Source organism: Sinocyclocheilus rhinocerous, unplaced genomic scaffold, assembly GCF_001515625.1.
Source record: "Sinocyclocheilus rhinocerous isolate Xijiao unplaced genomic scaffold, SAMN03320098_v1.1 scaffold1243, whole genome shotgun sequence".
NCBI lineage: Eukaryota > Metazoa > Chordata > Actinopteri > Cypriniformes > Cyprinidae > Sinocyclocheilus > Sinocyclocheilus rhinocerous.
The window spans coordinates 1,448,731-1,457,038 of NW_015626033.1; the positions used below are offsets into that span (position 1 = coordinate 1,448,731).

At 38.2% G+C, this 8,308-nt stretch overlaps 1 protein-coding gene across 1 annotated transcript in view; it reads right to left on the bottom strand.

The window, feature by feature from the left end:
- zmiz1a (zinc finger, MIZ-type containing 1a) overlaps window positions 1-8,308 on the bottom strand; it is a 142,465-nt gene that overhangs the window by 101,484 nt on the left and 32,673 nt on the right. Inside the window, exon 2 of the mRNA XM_016511303.1 lies at window positions 688-812. The gene's annotated coding sequence lies outside the window, so the exon portion shown is untranslated. The remainder of the gene's footprint in view (window positions 1-687; window positions 813-8,308) is intronic.

Consider the following 8,308-nt stretch of genomic DNA (forward strand, 5'->3'; position numbering starts at 1 on the left):
AAATTACTGGTTGATATGTCCCGATCTCAATAAAGTTTACACATGCTTTTGGTCCGTGAATTAGATCTCGCTCGGGACGCGCGCTGTCTGTGGAGGTTTGGCCAGGACCGGTTCCAGAATTAAATCAACATATTTTATGTTCCGTCCATTGCCAATCACTGCTATTTTGAGAGTGAATCCTGCATACGTATGCGGATGTCATTCCCGAAACTTTGCAGAGTGTAGCCTATGTGTCCGAAAAACGAAAGTTTCATACAAATTCTAAATGGATTATACCATAGAAAGTGCGCAAAGCGCACTCGCTTTATCACTAAAAAGTGTCACTTATCTTCATTCATCGCGATCTTACAAAGTTGTTATAATCAATGAAGCTCTCTAAACTACACAATGAATCTCTTATTTACATCACGTCTGCACTTAGTCATGAGATGATTCACGAGCGTGCAAAACTGCACTTAAAAACTGCCGCGCTTGGCCTTAACTAATGGAGTTGTGAGTACTTTGGACAAAAAGGCACAGGAAACACTGCCTTAATCAAAATGCAAAAAGGTACTAAAAGTAAGACAATAAATTAGCTGTACAGAAAGGACGAACATCTAAATTTACAGCCACTAATAATGAACAAAACAAAAACACTGAACCATGAAATTTAAAGACAAACAACGTCAAATTTAAAGGCATGCCGACCTGTGTGTTCTGCAAGCTGGGAGTAACGGCAGCAGCCCCCCCTCCACCTCCCCCTCCCCTCCCTTCATATAGTCTGTGGGGAAGGTCCCTCTGCAAGCTCCCGTCTACACTAGGGTCCACCGCACCTGTGAAAAAATAAAAGACACGTTACACCTTCAGCTTGAAATTAGAGTATCCTCCCAGGACCGCTCTCCAAACCAGAGTAATTCACTTCACACGCACACCCCTGACAATCTGACATTTCCCGCTCTACTGATGTATCCCGCACAGGTCTGGTACGGCATGTTTTGTTTGTGTTGCGCTGGGGAGTATTCAGCGAGAGTGACATCAAATGCAGCCACCCTGGGGTGTCTGGGAGTAGAGACTCCTGCTATAACCCGCTTCCCTCTGCTCACAAACTGCGTCCTTCCGAAAGGTTATCATAGAGCTGCTTTGTCGCTCCTAATCCAAAATTCATTACATATAGCAGTTACCACACTTTAATACGATACGTTTCCTGAACGGCTGGGTGAGCTCCTTCACAGTTCGATGGGAGGTAAGGACAGCGTAAAACAAAGGGTAAAATTGACAGAGATGCTTTGTGAAATTGCAAAAGCATCATAAACATGTAGAATGGTATGTCTCAGCAGCAAATCTAATTTACTGACCTCGCAACCGATCGCACGTTGCCAGGTAAGCCAATTAAGTGCCTATTAACCCTGTATAAGTGATAGGGGTGGAGAATCTTTGGTTTCTTGGCATGAACGGCCACCCTGTGACAGGAGTACCGGGGCCGCTTTCTGAGTGACAGCAACGGGAAGGTCAGCCGGTAATGTGCGGCATGAATGTGCAAGTGATAATGACAGGGCCCTCTCATCGTACCCGGCTCGAATAGTTGCTAACTGGATTGGATGGCCGACCATCACATCTCTATGAGCATGATACACATATGTTCTAAGCTGACAAGAATAGGATCAGCGGATGACGATGTGCAGCAATGCCTGCGATGGAGCAAACACTGGAACACTGAGTCTCTGTTGTGCTGGTCAAATTGCAAAAGTAAGACATAAGAAGAAGAGCCAAGTTTCTAACTCATCCAAGCAGCTGTTTCAAAGCAGTTTTTTGGACCTCATCTAAACCAAGAGGGATCCACATCCTCACTGACATGCATATCATTTGGACATTTCTACATTGCGAGTAAATTACTCACCAATGCGACTAAATTTTGCGACAGGTGACTACATTTCTATTGATAGCAATTGGCTAATCAATTGAGTGAGTTAGATGCTAAGAATAAGTTTTGCACAGATATATTTTCACTCACCTACACTTGAACACTATGCATGTGAGAGTTTCACTATTCCTATGGATGTGCAGCATATTCTGAAGCATCATAAACTGACTTAGTATAGGTAAATGGTTCTTTCCTGTTTTTTTTTCCGTTGCTTTGTTAAATCTGTTTGAGCGAACACAGACAGCATGATTAATATTCATTAACCCAGCAGCCCATCAGACCTTAGTAAATTTTATAATATTATTAGTTGCAGAATTCACAGTAGTATTATTGTTTTGTTTGTTTTTTTGTTTTTTGTTTTTTACAGAAATACTGAATGACAATATCTCAAGTAATAGTTCCAAGTAAAAGTTCTGTTTAATATGACATATGCATTCATACATTTTCATTCATACATGATTGAACGTTAGAACTAAAACATGACAATCTTTAAAAAAATGCAAGATTGACTGATGTTTTGTTAAATGTGTAGTTGCTTTCAAATCATATCACATAAATGTACCTTTGTAAAAGCTCTTCTATTTTCTGAAGATAAGCTGATTTTTATATATATTTATAAATATTTATTTACTAGCCAATGGCAATTTGATTGCCAATTTGTGTGTAGAGGGTTGACTTCTTAAAAATCCAAAACTTACATTGAATAAGCAGTTTCGAGTCATAATTAGGGACCAGAATATCACTTGTGAATGGGTTCTTTGACTTGGGCCAATTAGCAATGACCTACTAAACTACCAAAATACCCTAAAAACCACATAGCAACATAGAAAACACACTCTGAACACATTAGCAATCACAAAGCAACAACATGGCAAACATCTACAACACCCGGACAACATGCCAACAACTTTTGAATGGGTAAGTGAACTTATATCATAAACTAATATGAATAATCAGTGCAAGGATTCTACTTTAGCAACTACTTTATTCTTTGTGCAAGTGGAACAATTGACCATTTTACAGAAACACAATTAGAGGCTGTGAAATGAGTACATGCTTCATTCCAGGAGAGGAAGATTGCCATTTCTGCATATTTGAATCCACTAGAAGGCAATCACTGAAATATGCAAAAATTCATGAGAAAATAAATGTAGTGGAAAATTTGGTGCATATCTGCAATCAAGTTTCATGTGCAGATCTAGGAAGAAAGAAGGGAGCTAAGGCAAATCAAACTGATATTGAGTATCAACTGTTTCTCAATGAGGTTTCAAAAAGCACTCAAAAACATGCTTGAGTAATAGCATGTATCAAAATGAGACAGATTATTGGAAGTGTCAATACAGTTACTGATACAGAGAAAACATCTGCATTTGCTTTTAAAATGTGTCGATCCTCTGCGATCACTCTTTAAGAAGTGCTATATACAAGTCATTTTCCACTCACAAGCATTGGAAAAGTGCCTTTCAACTGCTTTCAGGCCTGTTCTGACAAATACATGGACAACAATTGGGGAAAAACCATACTAAACGCATAAAATAGAATGAAATTAACCATATAATTATCTTTTATATAGCCCAGTATTTGCCAAAGGGATTTCCTTGCATTGAAAGAAACAACAGTAGTATAATATTTTTTCATTTACACATGATATCCCTAGACTTTATTTAAACATCCATGTACTCTTCAACCTTGCACAATTCCACTGATTTGCTTCAACCCTTCAAAACCATGACCTTTCTCCAACCTCTAAATGCTGTGAACTACAGTAGACGACACGCTCCTGCATGCACGTAATTCTCTGCATTAGGGCTGCACGATAAATCGCATGCGATATTTAACGCGCATCTTGTCAGAAAGCCGGTTCTGTAATCAGCGGTAAATCTCCATCACGTGCGTGCTTTCACACTGAGCAGCATTAACTACACAGAGCCGTTGTTCTCTGACGAGCTGCGCAAAAAATCGCGCGAATATGAACGTGGTTTTGCGCAGCTCGTCAGTGAACAACGGATCTGTGTAGTTCGTTAAATATCGCATGCGATTTATCGTGCAGCCCTACTCTGCATCCTAAAATTCGGGCATAATTCTAAAAGAACCAGTCATTTTCACATAACACACCCTCAATTCAATTTAAACAGACTACTAAATGTTGAGTCATGACATGCAGAAAGAAAGAAAGAAAGAAAAATCAATGTAGCCAGCAGTGCAAACAGTTGATAATTGCGAATGGAAGTAGGGGGTGGGAGTGCAAACATCATTTGTTAAGGTGAAACAGTACAGTTCCACACTACAGACAAGAGTCGGGTGGCAGAACCCTGCCAAAAGCAATAATTGATCATTTACATGCAAATAGAGAAAGCAAAAAATGGGCTCAATCTAAAAAACAGTAAGCGTTTTGAAGTGCCGCGTCGCACAGGCATCCAGCATAATCAATTCTCACTCTGAAGGAACCGTTTTTCTCAGCCGGAGATAATGTGCCACACTATGGGTTGTCAGATACTTATCAGAGGGAAATTAGCTAAGGAATACTCCCCACCCAAAAAACAAACAGATCAAGTGTTCCACCTCCCAAATCAGTGATATCATCAACTGGAGCTCCAGAGTAAATGTCAACAATTGAGATGATTTGAGCACAGTTCCTTCCAATTGGTCATTTCCAAAAATGTCCTGGGGATATAGCAGAAACCGAATACTGTATAAGAATGAGTCCTTCTGTTGTGTAGCCACTTCTGCAGCACACTGCAAAGCCATTTAGTGCTGAAGAATGCGTCAAATCTTCAGGGATGATCTGATTAAAACACTTATTTTGCATTTGCTTTAAAATACAGGACAGATTTCAAAGATTTTCCATCTGAGAAGTTTAACAAAAATGTGTCATTTAACTAGCTTTTTTTCTTATACAGCTTCACTTAAGCTGAAAAGTGTCATTTTTCCATTAACAATTCCATTAAAAATTGTTAAAAGTGTTAAAATACTTTCTGCAGCTTAATATGCAGAGACAACAAGTAAGCCATTTGCAGGATGAATCTCCTGTGGCACTATCAAACATCGCTCTGTTTGTCTAAAAATCCCAACCAGACTAACACAGCAACACTGGTTCAGCCAACAGAGTGCGTTTGGGGCTGAACTATCTGTTCATCAATAAAAGACAGGAGTGTCATTATTTTTGATTCTAGCATACAGAAATAACCAGCTGTACCTTTAATGAAGCAGACAACAGTCTTCTTCTAAAAACCCCTTTGGCTCAAATATCTGTGCATAAACAGAGCCCAAGTGAAAGGGTACTAGTTGCATTAAAAGGATAACTGTGCAGAAATGCATACAATGCCCAGGTCCAGGTTCATGCCTGTCAGAGAAAAGTCCATCCAGATACAGATCGAACAAAAAGAAACTTGGATTTCTGTTTAAGAGAAATGTTTTAACATACTCTGTTACTGTAATATTAAACAATTGAATAATTTTCAAAGAAGCAAACATGAGTTTCTAATTTAAAAAGATGCATCAATCAAAAATATTCAGAATATTAAAAAATAAATGCTTCAAATTATTTTAAAATGTCTGTCAGTGGCTAAGTTCACATATCAGGTCTTGTTTGTGTTAGTCTTGACTGTAACTCACATTCATGTTTGTTAAGTGACCTATATCTGTCATCAGTGTGAACAGACCGTCGCTCTGAAAGGAGTCACACACATTATCCACAATCTCAAAAAAATTACCATTATTATACCATATAAATTACCATATAAAATTTGTTGCAAACAATAAAACAACCATTTTAGAATCTTTCTGTCATTTTGTTTACTTTTTTATGACAGCAGCGGCTAATAGCAAGTTACCACAGTTTTACCACATGATAATTTAGTGGAAACTGTGGTTACAATTGTAAATTTTTGTAAGGACATGTATTTATAAACCCCAAACCCTATATTTGCGGGAAAGTCCATCATGTAAAACGAAGACAATATCTGAAGAAAAAAAAAGTACTAATTTTCTATCATTGACAGTTTAAATTTCCCTCAAATTATGCTTGAACCAAAACATCGCTGCCAAAAGCACATCCATCAAATAAACACACAACTACAAATAGTGTCCTAAATCAGTGCTTTTCAGACTGTGGTACACGGAGTGCCGCAGCATGTACACTAGGGATGCACGATAAATCGCATGCGATTTACACATGGATTAAGGTTAGGAGCAGCACTTTCACATGGAGCAGCATTTACTACACTGAGCCGTTGTTCACTGACAAGCTGCGCAAAACCACAAAATTATATTTTGCGCATGTTTTGCGCAGCTTGTCAGTGAACAACGGCTCAGTGTAGTAAATGCGGCTCCATGTGAAAGCCCGCACGTGATGGAGATTTACCACTGATTACAGAACTGGCTTTACTGACAAGATGCGCGTTAAATATCGCATGCGATTTACCGTGCAGCCCTAATGTACACTATTTTCTAGGGATGGGCATTTTAGGTCATTTTAGTCATTCAACAGCTAAACCAAGTTGTTCTACTTAAATGTTATCCGTTCTCCATAATATGACTTCAGAAGACTTGAAAAACACCGCACAAGTCATATGGACTACATTTATGATACTGTTATTCCTGAGTATTCGTTGAGTATACCTTTTTTGTCCTGCTGAAGTCAAATGAGTTTGGAACAACATAAGTAAATGGTCATTTTATTTTGGGTAAGCTATTTCTTTCAATGCAGAAATATTAATACTGATGACAAAATGTGTATACTGATTGTGTCTCACAGTTCTTAAGTTTCCACAAAGCTGAGAAAAACATTAGAGGGAAAATTGGTAGTATTTAGATGTTCTGATTTGATTGAATGTGGTTAATGGCCTGAAAAGTTGGAGAACCATTTGATTGTAGGCCATGTGAGATCTTCTGTTATATTGATGAGTTTTTACTTGTCAAAAAGTACCTCCGGAGTCCAAAGTCTCTCATCCATTTAGACATCATGTGCATACTGAGTCAATTGTCAGAGATTCAAAACAAGCATGACAGGAATATAAAAATCAGACTCCATTTTAGCTTCTCCATTCTCTCCATTTAGCCCCGTCACATTCACATTCGGTTTACCGCTACTGTAATTAACAGAGGCATCTCTCTCTGACTGAGACTCCGCATAGCGGTAAAGGTACATTATGCAGCGTTTTGCTATGCTAATCCTGGTAATTTGCTTCATGCTGAGCACACTTCCCCAGTGTCTTGATTAACGATTCATTTTCCTACATTAGTAAACTGATCAAGATATGACACATGGCATCTCATATATTTGTTCTTAGAAAGAATGCTTTTCTTGAAATCATTCATTTGCTCGTAGATTGTTCAGTTGCCTGCAAATCTGCCCATTTGGGAAGCCATTCAGCAAAGCCCGTAAAAAGCTTCTTTAAAGCAGATTGGAATGAGTGACTGGTCAAGTCCTCCAAACTGTCTTTAGCCTGTTTTTTGGGGATAACAGTCAGATACACATGGCCTAGATATAAACCAAAACACGGTCAAACCAAAACAGAACTAGAGTCCATATATACATACTTCAGCATTCAAACAGAAGCACTTGAAAATGATGATCTCCAAAAATTTTGTATTGATAATATAGTGAACAAACAATACCTGGATGCCATACTGCATCTTCTCAAGTGTGCAACCAGCTCAGGAACCATCTTATTTGAAAAGTTGGAAAAATGTGGAAAACTAAGTCAAAACTAAAATTTTGCATGTGTCTCTTGCTCACCAAGGTTACAATTAGCCTATTTGATCAAAAATACAATAAAAACAGTAATTTTGTGAAATATTATTACTGTTTCAAATAACTGTTTTCTATTTCCATATATTTCAAATGTAATTTATTCCTGTGGTGGTAAAGCTGAATTTTACGCAGCCATTACTCCAGTAATATAATGTATATAATCTAATATAATTATTTGGTGCTTAAAGCCGCAGTCCGTAAGTTTTGCCTCTTTGTCGCCATCTCTGTTTGAAAACCTGGAATTGCAGCTGTGTGCGGAATTATCTAGCTTGCATGGGTTGTGAGTCGGCACGGCTCCAGCGCGGATGAATCTAATGTTTTGAAGAGTATGTGTGGCAGTCAGTCACCGCACCGGTGTGGATATTTACTGTACTTCGCAATCACAGATTCTAGACTACATCTTGGAATATATGACCCAAATTAGAATTTTCACCAGATATTGTTATCTGAACAAGTAAGTAACAAGTCTGCCACGTTTGTTCTGACCAACTGAGGAAAAAAGCATTACAATAAATCGCGCTACCAATGGTGATTTAATCTAAAGATCAGTTAGCTCATATCACATCAAACCGTGCAAATTATTATTATTGCTATACTTTATTCTCAAATTATTAATATTAACAACATCAGCATTGCCTATAGTGTGTATTAGC